The sequence below is a fragment of the Schistocerca americana genome, chromosome 6, assembly GCF_021461395.2.
Source record: "Schistocerca americana isolate TAMUIC-IGC-003095 chromosome 6, iqSchAmer2.1, whole genome shotgun sequence".
In the NCBI taxonomy this organism is placed as follows: domain Eukaryota; kingdom Metazoa; phylum Arthropoda; class Insecta; order Orthoptera; family Acrididae; genus Schistocerca; species Schistocerca americana.
The window spans coordinates 159,632,946-159,648,797 of NC_060124.1; positions in this window are offsets into that span (position 1 = coordinate 159,632,946).

Sequence of the window (15,852 nt, forward strand, 5' to 3'; positions counted from 1 at the left end):
CCGCTGTCGCAGCTTCGCTCCCCGAAATGTTTACCTTGCCTGGCCTACCGGCTGTCGTCTGTTACCACACTCTGACAGTGGCCCCAGATTTCGTGGGCCAACCGCGCCTTTATTGAATTTTGATAAAACTTCCCTTTCCCTCGACTAGGACTGACACTAGCGCAGCAGCACACTACAAGATTTCTCACTAGGAGTAGTCCTCGAAGTAATCCGATTTTTAATAGATTGTTCTGTCACTGTGTAAGGTTGTAGCTTTAATTTGTTCTGTAAGCGATGCTGCTATTCAAGACCAAAAAAGTGGGTTAAAAGCTGTGAACTATCTGAGGAAGTTAACCTTGCATTACTGTGCAACTGTTTCACCAGGTATACAGTCTAGCTTACCAAATTCCCAACAAGACTAACATTAATTATAATCTTTTAATAGTCATACGACAACTGGTGAGATATATATATATATATATATATATATATATATATATATATATATATATATATATATATAGAAAAGTAAAAAAAAAATCAGTTTATATTTGGAAATTTATTTTAACATTGATCATTGAAATTTCAGCATATTAAACTTGATTCATAACTAAACTGGTGCCTTATTTAGGATTGTGAAAATGTGAGATTGTAATCTTACGGAACACATCAAATATGGAGCCAAGATTGGAAGACTGCATACAACACTGCATTCATAAAATAACACACGAGGAACGTTGAAACATATACAAGAGGAAATTAACCACAACCAACCGATTCAATTTTCACCCAAAGAAGTTACGTTCATAGCGCAATCCTGTCCGTCATGTAATTACCACACACTGGTATACTAAATTCATACTAACTTTCTGTGAAATCTTCCCGAAAAGAATTGCTGAGGGCTACTTTGATGATTACACCACATGCTTCACGTGGTCAACTTGGTTTACAGAAAGAGTGTAACTCCACAATAATTTTGATAATTAAAATAAATTAGATCTAAAAGCAATTTACAAAAGAAAAACCTCGAACTGGTTACTATCGACATACTATTAACCTGATGGGTCAAACAATTGTATAAGCACGTGGTACTGGTCTCACAAAGTACACCCCATGTGGGTTGAACATAAAGAAAAGTTGCTATATTGAAAAATATTGTTAAGACGAGACGTTATAATCTCACGCACATTCGCATTTAAGATTGATGATCCTAGTTAGAGTTACTGATCAACACGTGGTTCCACTTTACTCACAAAGTAGTGACAAAGCAACTATCAGAATATATTCTGAACTTCACACTCGAATTACACTGCATTGCAATTTAAGATAACATTAGATATTTTAGAGATAAACCTGAAATAAAGGTGATTAAATTTTCAGTTAGGCTGAACTTAAGAAATCCATTGTCCTACGGACTTAGCAGACACGCGCTTAGCCGGAGATATTACCACTTCAGACGCTCGCCGCAGACAGACTGACCTGGGCTCCTACCGAGTGTGCTTCCCAAATACAAACGGAAGTGACCAGAGAGGCAGCTCCCTATACCAACATGACAAGGGACAGACAGGACCATACTAAGAATAGAAACCTCTCTGCTTTTAGAAAGCGTAGCTACCTGTTCCGACGTTGGTCCTACTGTTCTCTAGCAGACAGGCTTGTCTGCTAAAATCCAGCATGCAACTACAAATACATTTGCTCATTCATCCTCTCAGACAGAAGGGAAGGGGGATGACAGTATCTTATCATATATAGTATATAAAAGAAAGCGGATGTAGGTTCCGTATGAGACTGTGTGACATGAATTACATATATGAATTACATATAAACTGTGCTTTAAAGTGTAGTAGTGTGACAGGTCGTTCTTGTTTATGTGTAAAAGTAACACGTTCCACTGCTTAGTCTCCTCCCAGATAGTCAGAAACACCACAGTAAATTTAGAAGAGGAATTTATGCCATAAATGACAACATATTTAAGAAATTAACATGAAAGGAATCCAACAGAGACCTTTCATAACGCCAATGCTCCGGGAAAAGATTGTGCAGGGAATTTTCTGGGCATGCTAGGACATTCCGAAGCAGGCTTCTCACACCCAACTTAAACCAAAAATGTAAAGAAAAGGCAAAAGGTCACCAGCTACTTGCTAAAACACAATAATTTCTACACATCTTTAGAATCTACCAATTTCAAAGAAAAAAAACAATCTGTGACACCTGTTTAAAGAATAATGTAGACCTAATTCGGTCAGCAAGTAAAAACAATGGTTCATGTGTCATTAATATGAAAACAATTTCTGGTTGTTACCCTTATGGAGTTCACCAGTATTTGCTCATTGCAAGAGCCAACTGATCACAGGAAAATAGCAAGGGTGCCACAGCAATTAACAAAACATGAAAATAATATCAGTATTATAAATCAGAACATTACAATGCACAATCCGCAAAAGCAAAAAAAATGATAAGAGAAAAAAACATGTTTTACAAAGTGGTTATCGCAAAAAAATTCTATATCTTATAAAACTAATAATTTGTAGAATTAAAATAACTTTGTGGCACTAATTTAATCACTCTACTATATTTCAGTTAGTTAGTAAACAATGATCACTGTGTCATTATACTGAAACTACAATTAATTATGTGGTTGTTACCCCTATGGGGTTCCTCACTATAAATATGCCCCATGCAAAGGCTAATCGATCACAGTCCAATGTGAATGAATAGCTATCTGACTGATAAACGAAGCAATGCCACAGGAATGAATTTACGAAACAAAATATCACAAATCTAATACATCACACAAGAACAAACATTGATCAATAAAACAGCTCTGAAAGTACAATAGTCAACATCTAAAAAAAAAAAACACCAATACATAAAACATCTGCAAAATACTAGAGTCAAAGTCTAAAAAAAAAAAACAATAAATAGAACACCTGCAAAATACAAGAATCAGTCTAATAAACACCAGTAAATCGAACCCCCGCAAAACACATGAGTCAAAGTTTCTCTGACAGAAACACACGTATATGCATTGGACTAAGAACCGTATAATCACTGTTCACTGACACACTCAGTAGTTCCACTGTTCTGTGGCACAATATAAGGGGCCGGGGGGGGGGGGGGGGTTCGTCGCCGCAGCTGTCAGTAGGGTTTTTTTTGTCCACCTGTTGCATGCAATCCCGCTGTCTCTGCCCTCTCATCAAGTTTCTCTTGGTGGCCCGTGTCACATACATCTCGATTTGGTTCCATGTTTGTGTTGTCAAATTTGGGCGGTATCCTCGTTTGACACGCCAGGTTGATATTCCTGGGTAAGGATGACACTTAATGGCTCTTCTTTGTGCCACCCTTAGCTACCAGAGAAACATCGAACCATGATTTATTGCCTCTTGACAGTGGGCGTCCGCCAGGAAATGTTGATAGGCGTCGTTGAAGTCTGCCAGTTTCTCTGGACAGTACGTGTCAAAAGGCTCCACGCCAATTGTGTTGTTACATTCTTGAGTTATCCTCAATTGGCTCGCTGGTTTGATATTCCTGGGCAAGGATGACACTTGGTGGCTCTTCTTTGTGCCGCCCTAAGCAACCAGAGAACACCGAACCATGATTTACTGTCGCTTGACAATGGGCTTCCGCCAAGAAATGTTGATAGTCGTCGTTAACGTCTGCAAGTTTCTCTGGACAGTACCTGTCAAAAGGCTCCACGCCCCTTTATCCTGTGTCTTCTGTCGTTTTACCGCAGCCGTTTCGTCACGGTCGCGTGCGTGTGGTGCGTTGCCAGCAGATGGATTTCCGCGTGGTGGACCGCTCGTCCATCTCAGGTCATCGCCTCCACGAAGGGTCGCACTGGTGCGGCCGGCCATTAGCTCTGGGTGCAAGGGAAAGTGTTTGTCCCATCCCCTTCTCTTGTTGTCGACCACGCTCCCGAAGTAGCCCAGTTGACACTGTGTCCTGCTGGGAAACCCGCCTGTTTACAACTGGTCCGGCTGCTCCCACTGTCTTGTAAGAGTTTAGCCAGTTCGCTTTCACGTTCTCAACTGCGTTCACAGAAATTGTTCATCATAGATATGTGATTACAAAATGTCATACATAATATCACTTAGTATTGTCTTTCACAATTTTTAAGAACAAAAGTGTGACTTAATTTTTTTTAAATAAAAAAGTTAGATGAATCGACAATATAAAAATAAAAGTTAAATGACTTGACAATGTAAAAAATAAAAGTGAAATGACTTGACAATGTAAAAAATAAAAATTAAATGAACTGACAATATAGTATCTAAATCCACATCACTAATGTGGTTCACTGTCGTTTTAATAAATCAAATGCTACTTATTAATTCACTAAAATGAACAGGATTATGCCTTGTGCAAGTATAGGTCAGGGCAGCATAGGGTTCACATGCTATTTACACACACACACATGCACACCTGTTGTCTATACTACAAACTAACTACCCATAAACATGTATTACTCAAAATTCTACTTCAATCCACTAATAGTTAATCCAACAAGCTACTTCAGTGCTACTTAAACACCGTGTTTATACCACTACGACATTGTTCTAATTCGTCCTGTTCTTGACGCTCACGGGATATGTCTTGTCACATGATAAATATGGAGAAACTTTCCTTAAACATACATAGTAAAAAGAACAATGGTTATTTGCACGCCAAAGCATTTATACCAGTTGACACACCTGATAAGAGACTCTCAATCATACATTTATCATACTCATATGTTTATACAAAAAATAGTAAGACAATTTCATCTAAAATTACGTTATCACAAGAATTAATCACACAGATGACTCTGAGAAGGGTAAAAATATTTTCATTATACAGGTTATACGACATTTTCTTACCCATTTTACTTCAATTTCGTTCCTTCTGTAAGTTACCTTTCGCTTCCAAATCAGTTATTTCGCCTGTGGTGGTTATTCTGGATTCATAACTCATGAATGGCAAAATTGTGGTCTCCTCTATTCTGTAAAACAGTTTCATCTTAACATATTGAACTTACAACAGACACAGAAGATATGAATCCTCCTGTAGTTTAAATGACAAAAATTTTGCTTCATCCTTATTACATTAAACCAAGCTTTCCTTCGGTCCCATAATCAAAATTATTTAATCTTCCTCTACCTTCAAGAGGGGCATTTCTTCAGTTCAACTCATATAGGCTGCAGTGCATCCAGCACCAGCGAATACAGTAAGCTGTAATGCTCACAGCATCAGCAAAACACATAAACGTCACTTTTCTGGGACAAGTATTAAAGCAGAATAATTTTTCAGGCTCTGGCTCAACATCAGTCAAGACTACAAAAAGGATCCATAAATCTGTTCCATTCTCCATTTGTTGGAAAACTGCTCGTCATTTGACTACCACAATAATATTTCAGGGCCACGTTAATTACACAAACCACAATTCTTCTTTCACCTTGAAGGGATTCAATCTACTTACGAAATCCACAGACAGCACCTTACGTACTCAGCTATAAAGAACAAAAAAGACATATATCATCAATATTAACATATTAGCGCATATTGGGAAGCCATTGATTAAACAATCGTATATCGCATCCTGTTTTCAAGATTCCAAACTTACTCATTCCTTTCTCAGAGTTCTCCTATCTTAAAATATTCATACAGCACGCATACTAAAGTAAGAGATCCTCATTTATACTGACAGATATAGAATAGTAATAGATAGATAGTAGCACTGAAAGCAGAAAATCGGAAACAAAGCTACTAACAGCTGGGGACCTGGGTTTTCCAGACCCATAATACCCACAGATCGGATATTACCCTGAGTTTTGCATTAATTCAACACAGATCTTGCTTCTCTCAGGAGCGACTCTTTTAATTTACACAAAAAAACCATAAACAGCATTTCACTTGTTCACAAAGAAACCTTTTATCTTCACATTTGAACCAACCTAAATCCTAATTGCACAACGAAAAAAAAAACCGCAAACATCACTTCAATCAATCACACAGAAATATCTTTATCATTATTTTTACCAACATTATTCAAAATGCATATGTCACAAATTTAAACTGATCAATTCTTTCTCCTCACCGTCCTCTCTACTCCTCACTGTTCTCTCTATATACCCTATGTACTCATTTGCCATGTCGCTCAATTGTTCCGATTGGGCGCCTTCTGCGCTGATCATTTGTCATTGCCTGTTATGTTCATTTCCATTTGCTGGATTATCTCTAGAGTTGGCCGGCGGAATTTAAACATCATGTGGTGCTCCGCCTACAATCCTATTCGCACCGTGTTCATCGTAGTATCGATTCTGGTTGTCTTACATGTAGCGTTCACGATCCTGTACACGTCCTCGATCATTTCCGTTGTTCCACCTGTGTTCGCGACTGTTATCTCAGTTTCTATACGGCCGGTCCCAATTATTGTTCTGTTCGCGTCGCGACGACCAGTCACGCCGTTGATTAGTACTACGGCCACGACTGCGATCGCGCTGCTGTGCCCCGTAATAACTTTGTGCCTGATTAGGCGGGCATTCTGCTGTATTATATTCCAACACTTGGAGAAGTGTCTTAAACGTTTCCACGTCCTCTTTGCATCGTCCCGCAAGAATGACGTGGCGCAAGTGCATCGGCAATTTGGTGATGCATATCCTAATTAGTTCCGCAGGCCTGTATGGTCGTATAGAAATTGATTTGCCTGCAGCCTGTGGTCGAATAGGCGTGCTGGGCTGCCGAAACCAGACTGGTTCATATTTGGCAGCATAGTTATGCCATGCTTGAACCTATCTTGTGCCGCTTCCAAACAATAGGCGGACAGAAAGGCTTGTCGAAACTCCCGAGTGGAGTTGCAGTGACGCGCTGCCGACGTCATGCGAATCGCCGGTTCGCCTTCCAAATAGCCACATATATATTCTATCTTATGTGAACTTGCCCAGTCGGGGGGAAGACAGAACTCAAATTGCTCGAGTGATGCTCGTGGATGTATTCCTTTTTGCGAATTTCGAAATATCTCAAACTTTCTCACCGTAAGGCAATGTTTGAAATCAAATCCCCGCATTTCCTCCCGGCGAGGCCCTTGAATGTTTCTATTTTTCTCATGTCTGCCCTCAAAATACATTCCTCCCTGTCGTCAAAATCTACCTCGTGGCCAGAGTCCCTCTCCGCACTGTTCGTATGATTATTTTTAGTGCTATTGGCGAGTTCGGAATCACACCCAATGTGGCTTTCCAGATGCGCCACGCGTTCTTGTAATTCGCCTGTTACAGCTTTGTGCCACCAGTTCACTTCGAACTGTCCCTTCTGAAATCTAAGACGCGAACGCACTTCTTCGGTCTCTGCGATCGCTACCTTTGTAGTATTGTTATCGCTCTCCGTCACCTTCATCGTGCCTGCGATGTCCGCTAATGCCGCAATCTTATCATGTATTTGTCTGTTGTCCTCCGCCCCAGTCTGCTTCAATTGTTCTACTTGCTGTTCGAGTGCGTGAATCGCTTCACTGTTGTCTGCTACTGTGTTGCTAATGTACGCGGGACAATGCGTTTCCGCCTCCTGGACCCTCGAGAGTACCTGCTGGGGTTCCCATTGGCATTCTTCTCTCAGCGCTTTGAAATTCCTAAGTAGTTGTTCTTCGCTCTCTTTCGATTCTGCATCGCGACTCCACTTGCCCTGTTCTAAGGCTTGCAGACGGTCATCGATTTGTTGAAATGTACGGCCTAATTCTTTCATAATATCGCTTTTTATATCACTTACCAGATTGTTTATTCTTTGTGAGATATCATCGGACACTCTCTGCATCGACTTGTCGACTTTATTTGTCTGCTGGATTAGTTTTTCGTCTATTTGTTCGCCTAGCTCACGGATCGATTTTTCAGATTTCTGCGTCATTTGTTCACCTAGCTCACGGATCGATTTTTTAGATTTCTCTGTCATTTGTTCGCATAGCTCTCGGATCGATTTTTCAGATTTCTGCGTCATTTGTTCACCTAGCTCTCGGATCGATTTTTCGGATGATTCTTTTTGTTCTCGGAACGATTTTTCTGATTTCTCTGCGTTTTCTTTATTTTGATGCAATAAGGCTTTTATGAGTTCTGCCAAATCAATTTGGTTAGTTGGAGGCAAATTAATTTCTGGCTCTGCTGTGAGCCCGTTCGTCCTGTTTTGCATTTCCTCTAAAGTATTCCCCATTGCATTTTCGGAACCGTCCGACGTGTTACTATTCGAAATCAAATTATCCCCTGGTCCATGTTGCTTAAGATGTTGGACCGCCTACTTTTAGCTTGGTTACGTGTCTGCATTAGTTCAATTTATACCCATTACGCAACACACTAATCAGAATAAATGTATCCCCCAAAAATTACGGCAGTCACACGAAGGGTACCCAACCTAGTACGCACTTTTTCACACGCAAAAGAAATTTATATCTTTGATCGAAGTTAGTGCAATTTACAAGCGAGGAAAAAAAACACATACATATAAAACACACTAATATAGAAAACAAAACAAGACAAACAACACAACGCCGCTCAACAACGCCGTGAATCTTCTGAAAGTCTGCTCAGAAACAAAGCAGAAGTTGTTTGAGCGCTTGAAATTTCAGCCTATTAAACTTGATTCATAACTAAACTGGTGCGTTATTTAGGATTGTGAAAATGTGAGATTGTAATCTTATGGAACACATCAAATATGGAGCCAAGATTGGGAGACTGCATTCAACACTGAATTCATAAAATAATACACCAAGAACGTTGAAACATATGCAAGAGGAAACTAACCACAACCAACCGATTCAATTTTCACCCAAAGAAGTTACGTTCATAGCGCAATCCTGTCCGTCATGTAATTACCACACACTGGTATACTAAATTCATACTAACTCTCTGTGAAATCTTCCCGAAAAGAATTGCTGAGGGTTACTTTGATGATTACACCGCATGCTTCACGTGGTCAACTTGGTTTCCACAATAATTTTGATAATTAAAATAAGTTAGATCGAAAAGCAATTTACAAAAGAAAAACCTCGATCTGGTTACTATCGGCTTACTATTAACCTGATGGGTCAAACAATTGTATAAGCACGTGGTACTGGTCTCACAAAGTACACCCCATGTGGGTTGAACATAAAGAAAAGTTGCTACATTGAAAAATATTATCAAGACGAGACGTTATAATCTCACGCACATTCGCATTTAAGATTGATGATCCTAGTTAGAGTTACTGATCAACACGTGGTTCCACTTTACTCACAAAGTAGTGACCAAGCAACTACCGGAGTATATTCTGAACTTCACACTCGAATTACACTGCATTGCAATTTAAGATAACATTAGATATTTTAGAGATAAACCTGAAATAAAGGTGATTAAATTTTCAGTTAGGCTGAACTTAAGAAATCCATTGTCCTACGGACTTAGCAGACACACTCTTAGCCGGAGATCTTACCACTTCAGACGCTCGCCGCAGACAGACTGACCTGGGCTCCTACCGAGTGTGCTTCCCAAATACAAACGGAAGTGACCAGAGAGGCAGCTCCCTATACCAACATGACAAGGGACAGACAGGACCATACTAAGAATAGAAACCTCTCTGCTTTTAGAAAGCGTAGCTACCTGTTCCGACGTTGGTCCTACTGTTCTCTAGCAGACAGGCTTGTCTGCTAAAATCCAGCATGCAACTACAAATACATTTGCTCATTCATCCTCTCAGACAGAAGGGAAGGGGGATGACAGTATCTTATCATATACAGTATATAAAAGAAAGCGGATGTAGGTTCCGTATGAGACTGTGTGACATGAATTACATATATGAATTACATATAAACTGTGCTTTAAAGTGTAGTAGTGTGACAGGTCGTTCTTGTTTATGTGTAAAAGTAACACGTTCCACTGCTTAGTCTCCTCCCAGATAGTCAGAAACACCACAGTAAATTTAGCAGAGGAATTTATGCCGTAAATGACAACATATTTAAGAAATTAACATGAAAGGAATCCAACAGAGACCTTTCAACTGTGGTGCCAACTGCTGGTGAGATCGCTGCTGAAGACGCAGTGCAATGCGCCAGAGCAATAGGCTGAACATGATGGTCTTCCCTCTCGGTAGTGCCACGTGGCCGTCCAGAGCCCAGTCTTCTTGAGACTGTAAGACTGTACATGATCGTGACCACCACTGCCAGCTGTCACGTGCAGTGGCTACGTTCCTGCCAAGTCTTTCTTCAACACCTCGGAAAGAACATCTTTCTTCTGGTAGCCATATTACGTGATATCGTTGATAATGGTGTCTTTGTTGGCTTAAAGGCGTTCTCGACTAACGTCAACTCACCACGACCAATCTCAAAGGTGACTACAGCTCACTGCCGTTTCAGCGTGTATTGGAAGAAAACCTGAATTGGATCGTCATAGTGGCGCTACTAGCGCCAGTCTTATGCGACTGGTGCGAAATATGAATATACAACACCTTTCGGATGTAGAAACATGCCCCCCAACTTTAGTTTACGTCGCACAACTTTTTGCGATTTTTTTTCCATCAGTGTATTTTGATAAGTTCCCAAGTTGTCTTACTGCTCGCTGTTTGGACTCCAACTAAACTGTAGACAGGACACGTTGAGCTCAGCACTAGTAAATGTTTGCCGGCGCCGATAAGCAGTACCACAGAAATAAGTGAAAACGTAAAGAAAGGCCATGGCAAAACGTAAAAAAAAGTTGTATGTAAGAAGAACGCTGCAAGGAAAAACTCATTACCAAAAAATCTTAATAAGCACTCACCTGTGAGCAGTGATATGACGTTGAGATGTTTTCCATTTGCGGCCACACTAATAATGTAGGTTCTCACATTCACAAAACCTGTGGATGTGCTCATCTTGTAGACGTTTGTTGTCCAGCGTCGCACGCTCGCAGCATCATGTGTATATTTGAAGTTGTCTTTTAACATTATGCATAGTAAACAAATACTTCGAATAATCTTGGTTTATTGTTGTTATGTACGAAAACAACAGCATGAGATCGATGCAATGAAGAAATATTTTGCTGCCTCAGTGAGTCAGTATTACGACCGGCACCGTAGGTGAAAACAGCGCAGCGGCATTTTGCACACCTGTCGTCTGCTAAAGCATCTGCCAACATCTCACCTTGACAACTGCTATTTTTATTCCATTGGCTAGTGACGTCATTCTCATGGTGTCACACATGTCCTTCGTCAAAGTTACGGAGTGTCTTATGATCGAAATTGGGCACTGTGCAAATTTAAGTTACAATGGTGGCTAATAATACAAATAGTTCAATGTATGAAAATTACATTGGAAATCTCTCACAACCTACCTGCTCTGGTCGCATGCAAATTCTGTTTACTGTCTTTTGGCTGAATCTAGATGGTCGGAGTGGAAATGGCTAAAAATAAAAAATAAAGAAAATATAAAATCCTACAACATGAAACAATAACGGATGATGAACCAGTAATCGGAAACAATCACTATGTACATTTTAGTGATTCATGACTATTTTCCATCATGAATAATAATGACATTGTGTTACACACTTAAGTAAAAAAAAAAATTGCAACGCCAGGGACGAGTTTTGCTACATAAATGAACTTGATAGGGGTGTTTCTACATCTGGAAAACAATGTCTATTCAAATTCCGAGCGGGTCGCATAAGAGTGGCGCTACGGACGCCACTATGAGAATGCAAATCGGGTTTGCTTTAAATACACGCTGTAGCTGTCGTGGCGCGCGGGATTAGCCGAGCGGTCTGGGGCGATGCAGTCGTGGACTGTGCGGCTGGTCCCGGCGGAAGTTCGTGTCCTCCCCCTGGCATGGGTGTCTGTGTTTGTCCTTTGGATAATTTATGTTAAGTAGTATGTAAGCTTAGGGACTGATGACGTTAGCAGTTAAGTCCCATAAGATTTCACACACATTTTTTTGTAACGGACGTGAGTTGCAGTTGTCTTTGAGACTGGAGGTGTTGAGTCGATGTTAGTCAAGAATGCCTTTAAGGCGAGAAAGACGCCATTGTAAACACCAGACTGAATTTGAATGAGGTCGTGCAACATCGCTACGAGAAGCTGGACATTCTTTCTAGGTTACTGCAGAAATACTTGACAGGAATGTAGCCACTGCACTTGATTTCTGGCAGCCGTGATCACGAAAAAGTACGGTAGCACGAAGGCCACGTGGCACTACAGAGAGGGAAGACCATGACGTTCAGCGTTGGGTTCTGGCTCATACAGGGTGTTTCAAAAACGACCGGTATATTTGAAACGGCAATAAAAACTAAACGAGCAGCGATAGAAATACACCGTTTGTTGCAATATGCTTGGGACAACAGTACGTTTTCAGGCAGACAAACTTTCGAAATTACAGTAGTTACAATTTCCAACAACAGATGGCGCTGCGGTCTGGGAAACTCTATAGTACGATATTTTCCACATATCCACCATGCGTAGCAATAATATGGCGTAGTCTCTGAATGAAATTACCCGAAACCTTTGACAACGTGTCTGGCGGAATGGCTTCACATGCAGATGAGATGTACTGCTTCAGCTGTTCAATTGTTTCTGGATTCTGGCGGTACACCTGGTCTTTCAAGTGTCCCCACAGAAAGAAGTCACAGGGGTTCATGTCTGGCGAATAGGGAGGCCAATCCACGCCGCCTCCTGTATGTTTCGGATAGCCCAAAGCAATCACACGATCATTGAAATATTCATTCAGGAAATTAAAGACGTCGGCCGTGCGATGTGGCCGGGCACCATCTTGCATAAACCACGAGGTGTTCGCAGTGTCGTCTAAGGCGGTTTGTACCGCCACAAATTCACGAAGAATGTCCAGATAACGTGATGCAGTAATAGTTTCGGATCTGAAAAATGGGCCAATGATTCCTTTGGAAGAAATGGCGGCCCAGACCAGTACTTTTTGAGGATGCAGGGACGATGGGACTGCAACATGGGGCTTTTCGGTTCCCCATATGCGCCAGTTCTGTTTAGTGACGAAGCCGTCCAGGTAAAAATAAGCTTCGCCAGTAAACCAAATGCTGCCCACATGCATATCGCCGTCATTAATCCTGTGCACTATATCGTGAAACGTCCCCTTTGAACAATTGTACAGGACTGTGCTTAACCTGACATACAATATTTTTAGCGCAACGCAATCTGACTTTCAATAACCCTACAAAAGAATGGCCCTGACTAACATTAACCTGTACCTTTCACAAATCACTTACCTCACAAAAATCTTCGTTACTCAAGCTACTGCAATACAGCGAGCGCCACTACTGCCAGCTAAATGAAAGATTCTTACTATGGAAAGCACTAACTACTGATAGGCATAGTTAGCAAATGAAAGATTTTAATAGAGAACAAACAATGTATTTACCTTAATAGTCATAATATATATAGCAGTACATGACAAATTACAAAACTCCGCCATCTCTCTCCCCACATCCACCACTGCTGGCGGCTCACCTCCAACTGCGCAACACTACGCGCTGTTCACATCCAGCTGCCCAACACTACAATGGCGAGTATTACAACAATGCAAAGCAGCCACAGACTGCACACAGCACAGCCAGTGATTTTTATACAGAGGTGGCGTTACCAATAAAAAAAACCTAAACAGCCTACTTACAATCGTTAGCGAATGTCTCTCGTGCAGCAATGGTAGCGGCGCTGAGGGGTTGCCGCGTTTGAATTTTGTATGGATAGAGGTGTAAACTTTGGCGCATGAGACGATACGTGGGCGTTGGCGTCATTTGGACCACAGCTGCAACACGGCGAACGGAAACTCGAAGCCGCTGTTGGATCACCTGCTGCACTAGCTGCGCGTTGCCCTCTGTGGTTGCCGTACGCGGTCGCCCTACCTTTCCAGCACATTCATCTGTCACGTTCCCAGTCCGTTGAAATTTTTCAAACAGATCCTTTATTGTATCGCTTTTCGGTCCTTTGGTTACATTAAACCTCCGTTGAAAACTTCGTCTTGTTGCAACAACACTGTGTTCTAGGCGGTGGAATTCCAACACCAGAAAAATCCTCTGTTCTAAAGAATAAACCATGTTGTCTACAGCACACTTGCACGTTGTGAACAGCACACGCTTACAGCAGAAAGACGACGTACAGAATGGCGCACCCACAGACTCCGTTGTCTTCTATATCTTTCACATCACTTGCAGCGCCATCTGTTGTTGAAAATTGTAACTACTGTAATTTCGAAAGTTTGTCCGCCTGAAAATGTACTGTTGTCCCAAGCATATTGCAACAAACGGTGTATTTCTATCGCTGCTCGTTTAGTTTTTATTGCCGTTTCAAATATACCGGTCATTTTTTGAAACACCCTGTAGTTCTGCACCTGCAGGAGCAACTTGAGCAGCAGTTGGCACCACAGTGACACAACGAACTGTTGCAAATCGGTTTCTTCAAGGCCAGCTCCAAGACAGACACCCTATGGCATACAGCTCACTGAACCCAAACCACCGCCATTGGTGACTTCAGTGGTGTCAAGCGAGAGCTCACTGGAGAGCATAGTGGAGGTCTGTTGTGTTTTCTGATGAAAGCTGTCTCTGTCTCGGCGCCAGTGATGGCGGCGTGTTGGCTAGATGGAGGCCAGTTGAATTCCTGTAACTCTTTGCTTGCCAGTCACACTGGCCCTATATCTGCAGTTATGGTCTGGGGTGCGATTTCCTATGACTCTCGTCGCTATTCCGCGTACGCTGACTGCAAATTTGTACGTCAGTCGGCGGTTCGACCAATTGTTCAGATATTCATGAACAGCATTCCACGAGGTGTTTTCCAACAGAATAACGCTCTCCGTGCTCCGCAGAGTGTCGACTTGTTGCCTGGTCTGCTCGATCACCAGATCTGACTCCAATCGAGCACATATTGGACACCATTGGACGACAACTCAATTATAATCCACTAACAGCATTAACCATCTGTGTACTGACCGATCAAGTGTAGCAGACATGGAACTCCATCCCACAAACTGATGTTCAACCTCTGTACAACGCATTATATGCACGTTGGCATGCTTTTATTCAACATTCTGGCGGCTATACCGATTATTAATGGACCGGCATTACAAATTTGCGATGGCTTATCTGACTTTCATTAAACTGCAATCTTGCAACGTTAATCACTTAAAAATGTGACACAGACAAATGCATTGCCAAAATTTCATTACTTTACAGTGTTTAATTATTGGTGCTGCAGTTTCTTTTCGTCGGTGTATGTCAGTACTTACCTTTCGTAAAGGCTGCAGTCTTTTTCTTCAAGATCTGAAATTAGTTGGCGGGTATTAATCTCACATTGTCTGAGAACAGTAATGCCGTTTGGCATCACAGATGTGCATTTATTGTCAGCTCTTTGTTTCGACAACTCTGTTGTCACCAGTTTAAAGTATAATTCCCTATCTCCGTATATCACAGTCCTATTTCCAACTAATTAAGTACTGTAAAGGCGCGAATGATGACTCCAAAGAGTCCAGAAGTTAGAGATATGTATCTCAGTAATTTCTACAAAGTAAATGTTCTCTGTGATCTTGACAATAATAACGAATTTCAGATGTAATGTAATAGTATCCACTGTTAAATCATACTTTTACTTTATGCAATATATTTCTGTTTATTTTTATTTAAATAGTTCGTGAAAAAATATCAGGATGATTAGCTTTCTAGAGTCATCCTATTTTATATAAGTCGTCCACAACTGTTTTCGTAATTTCTACAGTCGGTAGTGAAGTAAGAAACCAGAATACAAGTAATCAGAAACTCAGTTTTTGAAGGAAAATTGAGGATCGCTAGATTTAGACCAAAAGTGGTATCAAGTGATCATATACTAAGTATCCGGTATCGAATAAATGAGCTTAGAAAAATTTGAAACGTCCCCCTGCAGTCATGGACTGTGCGGCTGGTC